Genomic DNA, 19,198 nt, shown 5'->3' on the forward strand with positions numbered 1-19,198 from the left:
GCTGTCTTAGTCTTAAGACTCAAGACTTTTCTGCTTTGGCATAGTTAAATTGCCTTAAGACTGTTTCTAAAGGGAAGAAAAAGAAATGGAAACATGGATTCATAAGGCTGCACCTTTCCCTCTGTGTGTATTCCCCCGGGAAGGCGATCCATTAGAAACAGAGGCAGAAATGCCAAGAGCAATAAAGAGGCAGGCTCTGTGCGCTAAGCAGGCTGTAGTCAAAGGCTTTCCCTGAGAATCCTGCTCATTCATTAATTCTAGCCTTGGAAGGGGGCCAAGCTGTGTGGTTTCACCACAGCAAGGGGCAAGATCCTAATGATTAAATGCTCTTTGTTGCCTTGCGTTTCACTTTTTCTGGTAATGCACTTTGAAGAATGGAAAATTGAGTTTTCAATACGTGGTTGTTTGTTGAAGCTAAATCTAGAGGTAATTGAAGCCAGTTGAAAGCCGAGGGGAACAGTCAAGGTAAAGCCTCCATAACGTAGGAGGCTGGAGGACTCAAGTTCGGTGCCTCAGTATGTTAGGCCCTTGCCTTCTGTGCTATTTCTCTCTTTTTCTTGTATTGGTGAAATTCATGTTGAAGAATCGGGTTATTCACTGGCGAATACATTTCTTTCAACATTCTTTTTTTGGGTTGGTACTTTAGTGTGTACAGAAGACATAGTGCCAGAGTAATAAGAAATGGTTTCTCACTGGACTGTTAAGTGTCATTCTTCTTTACTTAAAAATCTTAAGCAAATAGAATATGCTTTTTACTTTTTCTGGATAGCTGACCAGACTTTAACTTAATTAAATTTGCATTCCTATTTGATTTCCTGAGCACAGGAGAGTCAACTTGGAAAAATCAAATGCTTCTGTGTGATGATGTCCAAGTAGATCAATAATTCGAGTACATGCAACATTCGGAGTTGTTCTTGGCACTGTGTAGGTGATCTAAAAATATTAATTAAATGAATGGATAAGTTATGTTTTTTTTCCCCTCAAACATTCATTCATTCAAATCATGGTGTGCTGACTAGGTCATTGAAGTCTTTTAGTCTGATGACCTTGTTAAAACAATATTATGACCTTCAAACTGTTTGGCTATATGAGAGAAGGTGTGTATTTGTAGGTGACAGATTATTACTCTTTTAGACCAAAGAGCCAGCCAGCATGTGTATAGTTCCTGTACAAATATCTACTGCAAGAAAAATGTCCCCTCTTTCAACTTTAGGTTTGCTTGGGCACTTGGTTCAACTTCATTTCTGGCCAGGAAGGGAGGGAAAACTCTTTGGCAGTGGCAGGAAATTTTAGAAAAAAGTTAGGCTTCTCTATTTTGCTTTTCATTCAATAGCTACATTTTGAATGTTTATAACACAAAAACCAACATGTTGGACACCCCAGCTAGGAACCTATGGTAGACATAGTTTCCATTACCTATACCTTATTTTATTTTATTGTGTTTCATAGATATTGTGTGTGTGTTTTACCAATTAAAAGTTTGTGGCAACCCTGAGTTGCCAAATAATGGTTAACATTCTTTAGCAATAATTAAAAAAAAATTTTTTTTTTTTTTTGGCTGTGCCATGCAGCATGTGAAAGCTTAATTCACCCATCAGCTCCCTCTGAAGTGGAAGTGTGGAGTCTTAACCACTGGACTGCCAGGGAAGTCCCAGTAATAAATTGTTTTTAATTAAGGTACATACATTGGTTTTTGTTTTTTAGACACAATCCTATTGCACACTTAACAGACTACTATGATGGAAACTTAACTTTTATATGCACTGGGAAACCAAACAATTTATGTGACTTTATTGCAATATTTGCTTTATTGCGCTGGTCTGGAATCAAACTTGCAATGTCTCTGAGGTGTGTTATATATTCTTTGTAAACAGCTTTATTGAGATGTAATTTATATTTCATTCAATTTACCTGTTTAAGTGTATAACTCAGTGGTTTTCAGTGTATTTACTGAGTTATACAGCCATCATAACAATAGAATTTTAGAATATATTCATCACCCCCCAAAGGAACCCTACACCAGTTTACTCCTTTTTCCCACCAGTTATTGGCAACCATGAATCTACTTCCAGTCTGTATATTTGCCTATTCTGTATATTCCATACAAATGGAATCATACATTTACACACTGCCAGTTTTCCCTTGTGGCTCAGATGGTAAAGAATTTGCCTATAATACTGGAGACCCGGGTTCAATCCCTGTGTTGGGAAGATCCCCTGGAGATGGAAATGGGCTACCCACTCCAGTATTCTTGCCAGGAGAATCCCATGGACAGAGGAGCCTGGCGGGCTACAGTTCATGGGGTTGCAAAAGAGTAGGACATGAATGAGGGACTAACATTTTCTGTGTACTTTTTCTGTGTAGATATAAAATAGAAAACCAATAAGGACCTACTGTATAGCACAGGGAACTATACTCAGTATTTTACAATAACCTATAAGGAAACTGCTGTGCTTCAAACCTGAAACTAACACAATATTGTAAATCAATTATACTTTAGTTAAAAAAATGGAATTACACAACATGTGGTCTTTTGTGTCTGGTTTCTTTCATTTAGCCTAAAGTTGTTGAGGTTCATCCATGTTATATAACGTATTAATACTTCATTTCTTTTTATTGCTGAATAGTATTTGATAGTGTTTATTCATCAGTTGATGGACATTTGGGTTGTTTTCCCATTTTAGATATTATGACTCAAGCTCCTGCAAACATTTGTGTACATGCTTTTTTGTGGACATATGTTTTCATTTTAGGGGGAGTATATACCTAGCAGTACAATTGCTGGATCACATAGCAAACTTATATTTAACTTTTTGAGGAAGTGCCAAACTGTTTTCTATAGTGATTGCATCATTTTACGTTTACACTGACCATGTCTTTATTTAAAGAAAAAAATGAGCATCCATTGGGAAGCTTAAAGGATTTCTGTACTCACTGAAGACTTCATTGTTTGCAAAATGTTTAGCATAGTATCTGTCACATCAGATTCAATTCTCATTGTAGGCCTATAAAAGTGGTGTCGTTATAAAGCCCATTTAAAGGTTAGAATGCTGAGCACTGGAGAAGCTGAGTGACTTGTCCAAGGTCACACAGAATGTGGGACTCTTAAGATGTGTCTATATGACCCCCAAACTAAGCTTTCAACAATTGTACTGAAAGGCTTTTCCTCTCTTTTAGTTCTGGAGGTACAAATTAGCATCACATTAATCACATGCTGAGTGAGCAGGATACACTTAGTTGGGAGGATATACTTTCTGGAGCTGTGGGGCCATCATTCTGATATAGAATGAGAGAGGTTCTACCCATAGGTTGAGAATCATACTGCATTGATTGATGGGCTCAGGATATTAGAAAGAGGAAATTTCTGTCCAATCCATCATGCAGGGTCTAATCTAAGAAAATAAATGTGAACATAAAATGCTGTATTAACAGGGAGGGAGCTTCCCAAGTGGCACTAGTGTTAAAGAAACAATTTGCTAACACAGGAGACAGAAGAGTTACAGGTTCAATTCCTGGGGCAGGATGATCCCCTGAAGGAGGGTATGGCAACCCACTCCAGGATTCTTGCCCGGAGAATCCCATAGACAGAGGAGCCATGTGGGCTACAGTCCATTGGGCTGCAAAGAGTCAGCCATGACTGACAACTGGCGGGAAGCTCTTGCATAGAACAGGGAGTACAGCTTGGTGCTCTGTGATGGCCTGGACAGGGGGGATGGGGGGTGTGGGAGGGACGCTCGAGAGGAAGGGGATATATGTATACATACAGCTGATTCACACTGCTGTACACCAGAAATGCATGCAACATTGTGAAGCTATTACACTCGAATTTAAAAAAATTTAAAAATAAAATAAAATGCCTTACTACCTTACATAATACAGTGAATGCTTACCAAGTATTATGCTGAGTGATCATGTCAGTAACCCTCAGTCCTTTAATCTTCACAACAGCACTCTAAATTAGGTACTGGACTTGTTCCCATTTTACAGATTTAAAAATACTGACTTAGAGAAAGTAAATCCTGGTGCCTTGGTTGCACAGCTAGCAGAAATAACAGGACTGGGATTTAAGCATATGCAACCTGGCCCCAAGGCCTGGACTCATAAGTACAATGCCGTGAAATCCTTTCAGAAGGAGCAACCACTGTGAAATTTACTCTGATATGAGACTCCACTGTAAAAATTTGGTTTGTGGTTACTTTGAAAATAGAAGGTTTTAAATCTTTGTCCAGCAAATGCAATTTTAGTTTTCAACTTCAAAGTAGCATATAAGTAGAATTATAGCTTTTTATTCTTGACAAATGTCACCATTTTATGGAGACTTCTGGGGAGACATATTGTGTTCCAAAGCTGCAAGGACCTTATATCTTTGGCTGAAAAAGTCAAAGCCCATTTTTCTCAGTGGGGTGTTTTATTGTGGAATTCCTGGATAACCCACAGCAAGAGTTATCTAGAAAATGAGGTAATCCAGAGATGGTATCATTCAGGCCAAAATAACAGCCCATAAATTGTCTGGGGGCCTTTGCTGGCATCCAGGGGACAACTTGGTTCTGCTCCTGGGACAATTGGCAGGAATCATCCCCTGAGTCTCATCTCAGAACTTGACTTTAGGGTTGAACACAGAGCTGGAAGGGTCTTGGGAAGTTGTCAGGATCAGGGTCTGGGATGGAAAGATTCAGATCCAATTCACACTCATCACCTAATTGTTCTCAACAAGCTGTTTGATCTTTCTAGGTCATGTCTATCAAACAGCAGGACTCATCTCACAGAGTTGTTCTGTGAATAAAGTGATGTGGAACATGGACGGCACATAGGGCAGTACTGGGTCATGGTAGGGCTTTATGATCACCAGCCTGTAGAAACACTGGACTCTGGAGACAGAAAGACATGGGTTGGAATCATGCCTTTGGTGCTTACTTTTTGTCTAGAGAAGACTGAAGAAACACAAATATGTATGCTTCCCATTCCATAAGACAGAGTTACTGGCTGAAGGTGGCTGCTCAGCCAGAGATTCTTCCTGGAGTGAAGGGTGATCACGTGTCTAAATTCTTCACTATGGAAACTTAGGAGAAGGAATGTGCACCACTTCCAGGCCTGGCCCAGTAAGTCTCCCACGTACCCTTCTACACCCTCTTTCTCCTCTCTCTTTTGTTAGAATATATATGTGGACAGAACTTCTGGCAACCTGTGTCTCTGCCTTCCTGTTTGCCAATTCAGTATATATTATAGGCAAGAAGCTTCTATTGTGTTTGTGACACTGCACAATTTTGAGTTTATTTGTTAGAGCAGTTGCACTTAATATGTGACTTGGTTGCACGTGAAGTTGGAGGAGGTTATCAGGAGGGTGTGACTGCTGGTTGGCCAAAGAGCTGGACCTTGGCAGTCAGAGGCTCCTCATCACTCCCTCTGTCCTTGGAAATATACATCCCACCCATAGTTCCTGTAACTGTGGTCATTTCAAGGACCGAACCTTGAGAGAGTCAAGTTGTTGAGACCGCCTGGGCTGGCATATGTGACTAAACTCAGTGAAGGCCTCTACACAAACTTAAAAAATTTTGGAAGGCAGATGCTGAGGTCTCCATATCTTGTAGCTGCCCAAGATCAGCTTCATATGTAAGTTCCTTTGATTATTATACCTGCCGCCTAGCACTCTGGAGGGGTCTGCCTCTTTCTTCAGTCTCCCCTTGCCCTCCACGTTTGGGACCAATTTCAGATTTACCTGGGAAGCTCCCAATGTTGGGAACCAACAACTGATTTTGAAGTGGATCTCAAGAAAGATGCCTCCATGGGGAAATCTCAAGCTGGCCATCAAGCTCTGTGTGGGAAGAGGTGGCCAATATGTTAGATGCCTGTATACCACTGAGCACGTATTGGGATGCCCCCAAAGTATTGGCTAGTTTGATGTACGTGTTTGAGGAACTTCAAGAAGTTCTTTGCAGGAATGCAAAGAAGGGAAATGCCTGGCTGGGCAGTGCGCTGACCTCTACTGTGAGCAGCTCTGTGGCCACTGATACCCAGCTGGAGACTGAAGATCTTGTGAGAAAGTTGGAAGAAAAGCTGAGGCTGGAGAATGACATGCAGTGTCTGGGCCGGCAGGAAAGGTGAGAGAATAGGATGATAAGGCGGAGACCTCCGTGTGCCATTCTGCAAAACTGGGGGGCGAGGGGGACGAAAGCTGCTTGGATTCAGGTCCAAGCACTTGTGACACAGTCTGATTGGGATGCCAAGAGGTGGAAATCCTGGGAAAGCAAGAAGAGCAAGGAGGAAGATGTTACACTGGCCCCATGCCATAGGATTTCTAATACAAAGGAAAACAAAAGCATAGCAACAACCACACCAGCCAGCGGGGTAGCCTCTAATTCAGGAAATGTTCATGATGAGAGAATATACTCCTGCTGTGCTTGTTGGCTTAGCTGCCAAGTTTCAACAAAAGGCCAGGGAAAGTGTCCAGGCGTGGTTACTGCAGTCATGGGATACACTGGATATGGCAATTATTTATATTCTCTGAACGTCAATCAGTAAATAGAAGGTAACCATACTTATTTTGCTATTTTGTTCCAAGGATTAAATGAGATCAAATATAGGATTTTCAGCATGGTCAGGTTATTATGATTATTATTAATATTAGCATTTATATCCAACTACATCCAAAAAATGAAGTATTAGAAGTTATTTAATAGTCCATGTACATGGCTGCTTTAAAAATCCTTTTTCTCTCAGTTGTGTTCTGGTCCAGATCTTTGGGAGAATGAGGGAGGGAAAGCGTAACTATTCTTGTTATCAGTTACTCAGATTGAGACCCCTTGTGCCTAGAATCTAAGTTCCTTGAGGACTGGAATTGGGTCTTGTCTCTTTTCCATTGCCGCTTCCCTGGTGGCTCAGATGGTAAAGAATCTGCCTGTGGTACAGGTGACCAAGGTTTGATCCTTGGGTCAGGAAGATCCCCTGGAGAAGCGAACAGCTATGCAATCCAGTATTCTTGCCTGGGGAATTCTGTGGACAGAGGAGCTTGGTGGGCTACAGTCCATGGGGTAGCAAAGAGTTGGACATTACTGAATGACTAGCACTTTATTTTTCACTTTCTTTCCCATAGCAGCTAGCTGAGTTTCTGGTATACAGCAAGTGATGAACAAATATTTCTCTGGTTTTCTTTATTTTCTAGTATTTTCCTACTGTGTTCCCACCACTGTGTATGTGTTCCATTTTCTTGTACTATTTCCAAACATAGCATCTCATGTAAGCCTCATGAATCTTTGAAGTGAGTGGTATTACTTTTCCACTATGGGGATAAAGTAATGAGGTATTGAGAAATTAAGTTCCATGCAGGACACAGAGAAATGGTAGCAGAATTGGTATATGATTCTAGGTAATCAGGTTTCAGAGTAACTCTTCTGCTTCTTATAAATAAATAATACAATCTTTAGCTTATTGAGGATGTAAATGCTAAAATCCCTACATGTGTAAATCCATCTCTCACTGCAAAACTGTATTATGTGGAACTGTGTTACCTAAAAGTGAAAAATGATGCCTTAGTGTTTGTGGCCTTTGAAAAACTACTCACAGCAGAGGAAAAAATTTGTCCTTGAAAACTGGATAATCATATGGGGAAGAAAACTGGCTGTGTGTCCTGTTATGAGAACTCAAATTCTCATTCATTCCTTCATCATTGATCAAGCACCTCCGTATGTCAGGCACTGAACTAGATGCTAAAGATACAGCAGCGAAAAAGTCAGTCCCTGTGCTCAAGATCTTTTCTTTCTAGTGAAGAGAGACACATATAAACCTAGTGAACCCAAGACATAACCGAGTTGGAGTAAACTGAACTCCTTATGCCAGCAACAGGTGGACTTACCGTGGCCAGTTTGCATCATCAGAAACAGCCAAGGAGAAGGTACAATTGTGCTTATACATAAAATGGATGATTTATGAGTGGGTTTTGGTTGTTTGTTTGTTTTTGTTGTTGGGGGCAGGGAAGCTGAAAAACAAATGTGATTTACAAGTATTTGTTGGGTTCACTTATTTTAACATTTCCCATATGCTCAGAAGATAACAAAAATGGAATATATTTTCTTGGTTCCATACTGAAGACTCTGGCAGGTTTTTCTATTTAGTCCTGATTATGAGGCCTGTTAATATTTGTTATATGTTTGTGCAAAAACTGACAAAAACAAAACATATACTCACAATGAAGACAATTCAAGTGGTTTCTAATTCAGATTTTCCTGAGAGTGTATTTGCTGTAAGGAAGTGAATTAATTCTGTAGAATTCAACATTACAAACCACTAAAGGTCTGTATTGCTGCTAATAAGATCTTTGATTTCTAGAGTACTTTAGAGCCCCTCAGTGCTTGCTGTGTGCCCGTTCATCTTTTGTCCTATATAGTGAGTGATTTGGGGAGATTTGCAAAGCAAATAAAATTATGTTCATTTTCAAGGAGACAAAATCTTGGAGAAGCTACTGCAACTTGTTTCAGATCAGATTAATAGGAAGTTGTAGAATTATGATCTAAACCAAACTCTTTCTCTACAACTTTGTTCCAATGTTGCAGTTACTTTGCTTTGAACTATGGCCAGAAACCAATGTTTTAATAATTGTCATCTATTTTTGTATCAAGTTTTGCAACTAAAAAAATACTTCTCCTAGGTAGATGATGCTGTGTGTATTTCAACAGATCCTGCAATAGCATTTAAAAATTAGTTTTCTGCTTCTTACCCATCTATCCATTTAACAAAGGTTGCTTTCCTTAGTCTTCTCTGGAAAATATGTAAAAAGATTTTCTGGGTGAGTTCACCAAGTTTGCCCAGTTCTTGGCAAGGATTAGGTGTTTCAGACCTGTCTACACCTCAGCAGCCCAGCAGTTCGATTGGAACAAGAATGGGCAGCTCACGGTAGGTCCGTCCATCCCCTGCTATGACATCCATGATTGTACTTTGCTGACAGCTCCCCTGCAGATCTTGTTAGTGGGAGTCTGTGCTCATTCATTGCTTGGCAAGGCACAAGACCAATCTTTCTAATATCAGCATTGAGTTCTCCAGGAGTGCTGTATGAATATTTATAACCCAACCACCCTTCAGTTATATGTGGAATATAAAATTGTCAACCTCATAGAAGCAGAGAGTAGAATGGTCATCACCAGGGACTGTGGGGAGGGGAAAATGGGGGAGGTGATGGTCAAAGTGTACAGAATTGCACTTATGAAAGATAAATAAACCCTAGAGATCTATGATACAGCACCATATCTTTAGCTAACAGTACTGTATTGTGTTCTTAAAATTTCCTAAGAGGTAAACATTATGTTAAGTTCTGTTAAGTTTTATTAACTCACTCGTGCACACACACAGAGTACTAAAGTGGTGCGGGAGGGAACTTCGGGAAGTGATGGACATGTTTGTGACCTTCATGTTTTCATGGGTGTATATTTATCCTCAATCTCATCACATTGAATACATTAAATTCACACATTAAACTCATCCCTTTTAATGTCAATCATACTTAAGTAAGGTGGTTTTAAAATTTTTATAAAAAATACATACATTCTTGGCAATTCTTTTTCATTTGTAAAGAACGAAGGGCTCCTTCCAACTGTCTACTTTCCATTGGTAGCATAGAGCTTTGTCCTTGGACATTATTGACTATTTTCTGAGGGTTTCCACCTGTCTCTTGTCCCTCTCTTCTCAGATCCATTTGCCACATTACAACTGGCCTTATTTTTCTTTCTGGAATTCTAGAACTGATTATATAATTCTCCAGCTTGAAAACCTTGAAAGGTTTAGTATATCCAGTTCAAGATATCCAAATTTAAGGAATTCAGGCTCTCAAAACACCCCAGTAATTGACCTCAAGTGACCTTTCTAGGTTCATCACCACCACATCATTTACAGCACCCTACATTCTAAACACTGTGGCCTTTCTGCTTCTTCTCCATCAAAGCCAGCATTCTCACATCACAAATATTTTCTTGTGATGCTTCCCAGCCAAGAATGCATTTGGTCACCCTCTCTCCCTATAAAAATGTCTTCACTTATTTAAGATCTAGTTTATTTTTTATTTGTTTTGGTTGCCAGAATGTTCTTGAATTTTATTTTTTATTATTGTTTATAGTCCTATTGTCAGTTGCTTACCCTGATTATCCTTCAGAATTACATGTCTATACAATAGCATGTTACTTGCATAGACATTTAACATAAGTGCCATTCTTTGTTGCTTTATAAGGTAGCTAACTTGTGTCTATGTCATCCACTGGATTATGAAGACTGGCTTCATAGCCATGAGTTGCACACAGTACCCTGTGTTTAGGACCTCACACTTAGTTGAATGCTATGTTATCACCAGCTTAAGAATTTTCCAACAAGCGGTCTTGCACTTTCATTTATCACCAAGTCCTGTAAATATTGCAGATGATGCTGTCCTTAAGAATAAGGGCTCTTTCAAATTCATCTTTATCTATAGCAGCACTATGGCTTTCACCTAGTTGCTGCAAGAATTTTAAAATGCTTATTGGAAAAAAAAAAAAAAAAAAGGAAATGCATAGTCAAGCGACTTGCTTAATCAAAACATGTCAAAGCAGAAAATAAGCTTGAAACCTCTCTGAGGAGTCTGGCTATCAAGGGAAATAAGATTTCCCAAGGTCTAGTCTCTACTGCATGAGGTTCCAAGAATTTTCCACAAACCACATTTACTAATTATTAGGTAGCAACATGTTTCTACCAGAAGCAAATAACAGGCTTTGAGATGAAGCTACCTCTGGGACTGCCCAGTTAGGCTCTGAGGCATGAGATTGGAATCTCTTGTAAAGATGGGAGGCAATGAATTTCCTTCCAAAAGCTCACATGATGTGAGATTCTTGGCATTCTTCTTGAGTAGCTAGCCACACATTTGGTCAGACTAGTCCACGCATTTGGTTTCCTAAGGAATCATCTTTTGCTTGTTTCTAGACCAAGTTGTTTCAGGGAGAGTGAATACAATTATTCCTAGAAAGGATTGCCCCTGAGTGAGAACAAGCATGAAGGATAGGAAGCAGGAGGCAGAAAAGAAGGATAGGAAGCAGGAAGCAGAAATCTGTAAAAAGAACCACTCTTCCATTTCTAAACAGCATGTTTTATTCCTGCTCCTTTCAGTCATGTCTAAATTACTATCCCCAAGAGGAACAGAAAGATTTCCCTTAATCTTTCAGAGTGTTTGAAATTTAATATTCTTGCCTTCAAGAACAGGGAATTAATTTTTAAAAGCAGTTGCATATAATTCAAACTGTTTCTTTAAGAGACTATAAAGATTATGATATTTTTTAAAGGTAAAAAAAACTAGACTGAGTGCAGGGATAAACAAATTTTGTGTTGTAAACTAGACAAGGGAGGCACCATTCAGGAGAGCAAATGGGATCTTGTGATGGAGTAGTGGTAAGCTATCATAGACAATATATAAATGAACAAATGTGAATATGTTCTAATAAAATTTTATTTGTAAAAACTGATGGCAGGCTGGATTTAGCCCTTGAGTTGTAGTTTGCTGACTTCTGCTCCAGAAAAATTGACAATGATACACTGGGAGAAACTGTACAGACATGCTTCTTCTTCTTTTTTTTGGGGGGGGGTAAATAACCTGGTCCTTTATTATACTAATTCTTTTTTTTTTTTTAATTTTTTTTTTTTTTCAGTGGGTTTTGTCATACATTGATATGAATCAGCCATAGAGTTACATGTATTCCCCATCCCGGTCCCCCCTCCCACCTCCCTCTCCACCCGATTCCTCTGGGTCTTCCCAGCCCCCCAGGCCCGAGCACTTGACTCATGCATCCCACCTGGGCTGGTGGTCTGTTTCACCACAGATAATATACATGCTGTTCTTTAGAAACATCCCACCCTCACCTTCTCCCACAGAGTTCAAAAGTCTGTTCTGTACTTCTGCGTCTCTTCTCCTGCCCTGTATATAGGGCCATCGTTACCATCTTTTTAATTCCGTATATATGTGTTAGTATACTGTAATGTTCTTTATCTTTCTGGCTTACTTCACTCTGTATAATGGGCTCCAGTTTCATCCACCTCATTAGAACTGATTCAAATGAATTCTTTTTAACAGCTGAATAATATTCCATGGTGTATATGTACCACAGCTTCCTTATCCATTCGTCTGCTGGTGGGCATCTAGGTTGCTTCCATGTCCTGGCTATTATAAACAGTGCTGCGATGAACATTGGGGTGCACGTGTCTCTTTCAGATCTGGATTTCTCAGTGTGTATGCCCAGAAGTGGTATTGCTGGGTCATATGGCAGTTCTATTTCCAGTTTTTTAAGAAATCTCCACACTGTTTTCCATAGTGGCTGTACTAGTTTGCATTCCCACCAACAGTGTAAGAGGGTTCCCTTTTCTCCACACCCTCTCCAGCATTTATTGCTTGTAGACTTTTGGATAGCAGCCATCCTGACTGGCGTGTAATGGTACCTCATTGTGGTTTTGATTTGCATTTCTCTGATAATGAGTGATGTTGAGCATCTCTTCATGTGTTTGTTAGCCATCTGTATGTCTTCTTTGGAGAAATGTCTGTTTAGTTCTTTGGCCCATTTTTTGATTGGGTCATTTATTTTTCTGGCATTGAGTTGTAGGAGTTGCTTGTATATTTTTGAGATTAATCCTTCGTCTGTTTCCTCATTTGCTATTATTTTCTCCCAATCTGAGGGCTGTCTTTTCACCTTACTTATAGTTTCCTTTGTTGTGCAAAAGCTTTTAATTTTCATTAGGTCCCATTTGTTTATTTTTGCTTTTATTTCCAATATTCTGGGAGGTGGGTCATAGAAGATCTTGCTGTGATTTATGTCGGAGAGTGTTTTGCCTATGTTCTCCTCTAGGAGTTTTATAGTTTCTGGTCTTACATTTAGATCTTTAATCCATTTTGAGTTTATTTTTGTGTATGGTGTTAGAAAGTGTTCGAGTTTCATTCTTTTACAAGTGGTTGACCAGTTTTCCCAGCACCACTTGTTAAAGAGATTGTCTTTTTTCCATTGTATATCCTTGCCTCCTGTGTCAAAGATAAGGTGTCCATAGGTTCGTGGATTTATCTCTGGGCTTTCTATTCTGTTCCATTGATCTATATTTCTGTCTTTGTGCCAGTACCATACTGTCTTGATGACTGTGGCTTTGTAGTAGAGTCTGAAGTCAGGCAGGTTGATTCCTCCAGTTCCATTCTTCCTTCTCAAGATTACTTTGGCTATTCGAGGTTTTTTGTATTTCCATACAAATTGTGAAATCATTTGTTCTAGTTCTGTGAAAAATACTGTTGGTAGCTTGATAGGGATTGCATTGAATCTATAGATTGCTTTGGGTAGAATAGCCATTTTGACAATATTGATTCTTCCAATCCATGAACATGGTATGTTTCTCCATTTGTTTGTGTCCTCTTTGATTTCTTTCATCAATCAGACATGCTTCTTTTAACATCTTCATGAGAACAAGAATCTCAAATGACCCGTCACTAGTAGAATGTATGCCTATGTTGTTTTATATTCAATCAGTGAGATGCTAGATAGACGTGAAAAGAAATGATCTCTAGCCGCATACATCAGTGTGAACTAATTCTAGACACCACGTGCAAGAAGTGCAATAAGGCAAAGAAGGTACACATAACATGATTTTACGGTTCAGATCAAGCAAGCACTGTAAGTCCATTTAGGGATACGTGGGCTGCCCCAGTGACTCAGCGGTAAAGAATTTGCCCGCACTGTAGGAGATACCAGTTGGTCCCTGGGTATAAGGGAATGGCAACCCTGGGTCCCCTGGATAAGGGAATGGCAACCCACTCCAGTATACTTACCTGGAGAATTCCATGGACAGAGGAGCCTGATGAGCTATAGTCCATGGGGTCACAAAGTTGGACACGACTTGGCACACTTGCACAGAGGAGAGATGTGTAAGGGAAGCTTGGAGTTACCACCAGGCAGAAAAGGTGTATGAGACTGGCTGAAGTTCTAGGTGCTTCAAGACTACTGGTCAGTTCATTTCTTAAGCTGGTAGGTTGATCATAAATATAACTATTATTCCCTTTACGAATCAGGGCTCTTCCTCCTTCCTCCAGGGTTGCTGGGGGAGAAGGGCTGAACGCGGTGCTATTTTGTCCCCTGCCACGACCCCTTCTCCCTCGGAGGAGGCGGCAGTGGCCGCCATACTGGTGTGGTGACAGGGACACTTCCCGCTGACTGAGGCCCGGCCACCATCTCAGCCTGCCCTACTACCAGGGACGGGAAGAAGCACACATCTTTCGACACGCATTATATAGTTTAAAATAAAGTAGCGCTAAGTATAGTCATTCCTTAGTCTGAGAGGGGAGATTGGTTTCCGGACCTTCCTGAGGTACCAAAATCCGAGGATGCTCAAGGCCCTAAGATTCAACCAGTACAGAAGGTGCTCTTTATTCTGAGTTCTGCAATCACTGGATACTGAGAGCTGACTGTTAACTTGTCTGAGGCCATTTAACTAGGAAGAGGTAGAACTGGGTTTTGAACTTTGGTCCCTTTGGTTTCAAAGCTCAGAATCTTTTTACTCACTCACCCTGTGCCTGGGTTTAAACCAATATCATTTTCTTGTAGTCCTTGCACTTAATCACGTCTTTATTTATACCAGTCAGCCAGTCAGTTTAGTTACTCAGCATTGTCAGACTCTAGGACCCCATGGGTTTCAGCATGCCAGTCTTCCCTGTCCATCACAACTCCTGGAGCCTACTTAAACTCATGTCCATCACATTGGTAATGCCATCCAACTATCTCATCCTCTGTAGTCCCCTTCTCCTCCCATCTTCGATCTTTCCCAGCATCAGGGTCTTTTCCAATGAGTTGGTTCTTTGCATCAGATGACCAAAGTATTGGAGTTTCAGCTCCAGCATTAGTCCTTCCAATGAATATTCATGACTGATTCTCTTTAGGATGGACTGGTTGGATCTCCTTGCAGTCCAAGGGACTCTCAAGAGTCTTCTCCAACACCACAGTTCAAAAGCATCAATTCTTTGGCACTCAGCCTTCTTTATAGCCCAACTCTCACATCCGTACATGAATACTGGGAAAACCATAGTTTTGACTAGACAAACCTTTGTTGGTAAATTAATGTCTCTGCTTTTTAGTATGCTGTCTATGTTGGTCATAGCTTTTTTTTTCTAAGGAGCAAGTGTCTTAATTTCATGGCTGCAGTCACCATCTACAGTGATTTTGGAGTCCCCCAAAATAAAGTCTGCCGCTGTTTACATTCTTTCCCCCTCTATTTGCCACGAAGTGGTGGGACTAGATGTCATGATCTTAGTTTTCTGAATGTTGAATTTTAAGCCCACTGTTTCACTCTCCTCTTTCACTTTCATCAAGAGGCTCTTTAGTTCCTCTTCACTTTCTGCCATACGGGTGGTGTCTTCTGCACATTTGAGGTTATTGATATTTCTCCCGGCAATCTTCATTCCAACTTGTGCTTCTTTCAGCCCAGCGTTTCTCATTATGTGTTCTGCATATAAGTTAAACAAGCAGGGTGACAATATACAGCCTTGACACACTCCTTTTCCTATTTGGAACCAGTCTGTTGTTCCATGTCCAGTTTTAGCTGTTGCTTCCTGACCTGCATATAGGTTTCTCAAAAGGCAGGTCAGGTGGTCTCGTATGCCCATCTCTCTCAGAATTTTCCACAGTGTATTGTGATCCACATAGTCAAAGGCTTTGGCGTAGTCAATGAGGCAGAAATAAATGTTTTTCTGGAACTTTTTTGCTTTTTCGATGATCCAGCAGATGTTGGCAATTTTATCTCTGGTTCCTCAGCCTTTTCTAAAACCAGCTTGAACATCTGGAAGTTCACTGTTCATGTATTGCTGAAGCCTGGCTTGGAGAATTTTGAGCATTACGAACATCTGGAAGTTCACTGTTCATGTATTGCTGAAGCCTGGCTTGGAGAATTTTGAGCATTACTTTACTAGCGTGTGAGATGAGTGCAATTGTGCCGTAGTTTGAGCATTCTTTGGAATTGGAATGAAAATTGACCTTTTCCAGTTTTCTCAGTCCTTGCCTCACCTCATATCTAGAGAAGCACTAAATCGTTTCATGGTGACATAAGATCCTCATGACTAACAAAAACCCTTTTGTGAAATGAGTGCTTCATGGTATTGAATCCTCCTTCACCAAAACCTTATATATTGACTTTCCCCCATTGCTGCTTTGGAGCAGTCTCTCAGAGCTATCTGAGATGCTGCCTCCTGGGCTGCAGTCTTCATTTTGCCCCAAATAAAACTTAACTCACAGCTTTCAAGTTGTACCTCTTTTTTTTATTCAACAGAACCATTCAGGTTCAGCTTCTTCAACATTACTGGTCAGGACCTAGACTTGGATTACTGTGACACTGAATGGTTTGCCTTGGAAACGAACAGAGATCATCCTGTCATTTTTGAGATTGCATCCAAGTACTGTATTTTGGACTCTTTTGTTGACTGTGATGGCTAGTCCATTTCTTCTAAGGGATCCTTGCCCACAGTAGTAGATACAATGGTCTTCTGAGTTAAATTCACTCATTCCAGTCCATTTTAGTTCACTGATTCCTAAAATGTCAATGTTCACTCTTGCTGTCTCCTGTTTCACTACTTCCAGTTTGCCCTGATTCATGGTCCTAACATTCTAGGTTCCTATGCAATATTGCTCTTTGCAGCATTGGACTTTATTTCCATCACTTGTCACATCCACAACTGGGCATTGTTTTTGCTTTGGCTCCCTCTCTTCATTCTTTCTGGAGTTATTTCTCCACTCTTTTCCAGTAGCATATTGGGCACCTACTGACCTGGGGAGTTCATCTTTTAGTGTCATACCTTTTTGCCTTTTCATACTATTCATGGGGTTCTCAAGGCACGAATGCTGAAGTGGTTTGCCATTCTCTTGTCCAGTGGACCACATTTTGTCAGAACTCTAGGCCAAGACCCATCTGTCTTGGGTGGCCCTACATGGCATGGCTCATAGTTTCATTGAGCTAGACAACGCTGTGGTCCATGTGATCAGTTTGGTTAGTTTTTTCTGTGATTGTGGTTTTCAGTCTGTCTGCCCTCTGATGGAGAAGGATAAGAGGCTTATGGAAGCTTCCTGATGGGAGAGACTGACTGAGGGGGAAACTGGGTCTTGTTCTGATGGGCGGGGCCATGTTCAGTAAATCTTAAATCCAATTTTCTGTTGGGCGGGGCTGTGTTACCCCCCTGTGGCTTGACCTGAGGCCAAATTATGGTGGAGGTAATGAAGATAATGGTGACCTCCTTAAAAAGGTCCCATGCATGCACTGCTGCACTCAGTGCCTCCGAACCCGAAGCAGGCCACCAAAGAAGGCCACCACTGACCCACACCTCTGCCGGAGACTCTTGGACACTCATGGGTGTCTGGGACATGGACATGTCTTGGTCAGTTTCTTGTGAGGTTACTTGTCTTTTATCTTGGATCCTGGTGCACACAAGGTTTTGTTTGTGCCCTCCAAGTGTCTGTCTCCCCAGTCCTGTGTAAGTTCTGGTGGTTCTACGGTGGAATTCTATGATGGGGTTCTATGGTGGGGTTAATGGCGACCTCCTCCAAGAGGGCTTATGCCATACCCAGGTATACTGAGATATTGCAAAAACAGATTGGAACAGCCTTCATTTCTATCTGAATCAGTGAAGTTTGTCAAGTTAACTGGTTGTGACACTTAACTTCCAGAATGTGTAAGTATCAGTTGGATTGAATGGGGAGCTCAGATGACAGTTAATAGTACATATAGATAGAAACCTGTGTGTTTCAGTAATTGAAGAATAGCCAAGAATGTAACATTAATCAGAATGTCCATAAGGTGTACCAGAAAGTTTTTTATGTGGAAATGCAAGCCAGAGCATTTATATATCTATAAACATTCCTGTTAATAATTCATAATTAATCTCTGTGCATCTTATTCTCTTCTCAACTGTAGATATAGAAGATCAGTATATCCTACTAGGCTCAGATGAAAAAATATCCTTATCTCAGCTTCACAGTGAAACCAGTTTCTGTGCTTGACCCCATGCAGCAACTGATAAGTGAGTGTGATTGATCAGTCAAGCAAATTTTCAAATATGAGCAGCCACAGCTCTGAAAATAGTACCAGGCACCTGATAATGTGTGGGAGTTCTTGTACTACATATAGTAGAAAGCATTTTGCAGCTAGATCACCAGAATTTGTGTTCTGGTTTTGCTGCCTGAGATGGATGTGATCTTGAGCAAATGACTTCAACTGTGTCTGTATCCTCAGTGGTAAAAAATTTGTAAATTAGCTCATAACTTTTAATCCTGGCTGCTTGTTAGAAGTTTTTGGACCATTGACCAATTTGGGGAGAAGAGGAGAGTCCTAGATGTTGGCATTTTGGAAAAGCTTAATAAATTTTATAAAATGGATCAGAGCCTCTGTCTTATGGATGGTTGTGTGACTCTTGCCCCAGAAGAGAAGACTTTACAAGAGCAGCTGTATTGATTCTCTCATTTATGATGGGACAGTGACATCCGGAGAGGTGAAGTGACTCAGCCAGTGTCCACACCAGTTGAGTAGCAGAACCAATTCTAGACCAAAATTCTCCTAAACTCTAGTCTTATATTCATCAGAGAGACACCTGAATCTTCAAACTAAATTCACCAATGAGAAGAAAATGGTATTAATATAACTTCTTACTTTCAAAAGTGTCTGGTCTGGATGATAAATTACATGCTACCTATATGTTAAAAATGCATTACAGGCAAAAAGGTGAAACAAAATGAGTGCTTATGTGTATGCATGTGTGTGTATGGGAACTACTAGTAGTGAGAAGCAGGACTGAGGAGTTTTGAAGAGAACTGGTGTATATTAGTCAGGTTGGGCTTCCAAAATAAAACGCCACAGGTTAGATGGCTTAAATAAAATATATTTATTTTTAATGTTCTGTAGGCCGGAAGTCCAAGATCAAGTTACAAGTAAGATGGTTTCATTCTGAGGCCTCTTCTCTTGGTTTTTAGGTAGTCATTATTCTTCTCTGTGCTCATATGACTTCTTTTTTGTGGGAATGTGGAAAGGGAGAGAAAACAAGGTTTCTGGTGTCTCTTAGAAGGGTAGTAATCTTGTCATGGAGGCTCCACACTCGTGACCTCATCTAACCTTAATGGCCACCTAAGTGCTCCATTTGTAAATACCTTTATGTAGGGAGTTGAAGCTTCAATATATAAATTGAGGGGGGGGGGAC

Source organism: Muntiacus reevesi, chromosome 12 (assembly GCF_963930625.1).
Source record: "Muntiacus reevesi chromosome 12, mMunRee1.1, whole genome shotgun sequence".
Taxonomy (NCBI): domain Eukaryota; kingdom Metazoa; phylum Chordata; class Mammalia; order Artiodactyla; family Cervidae; genus Muntiacus; species Muntiacus reevesi.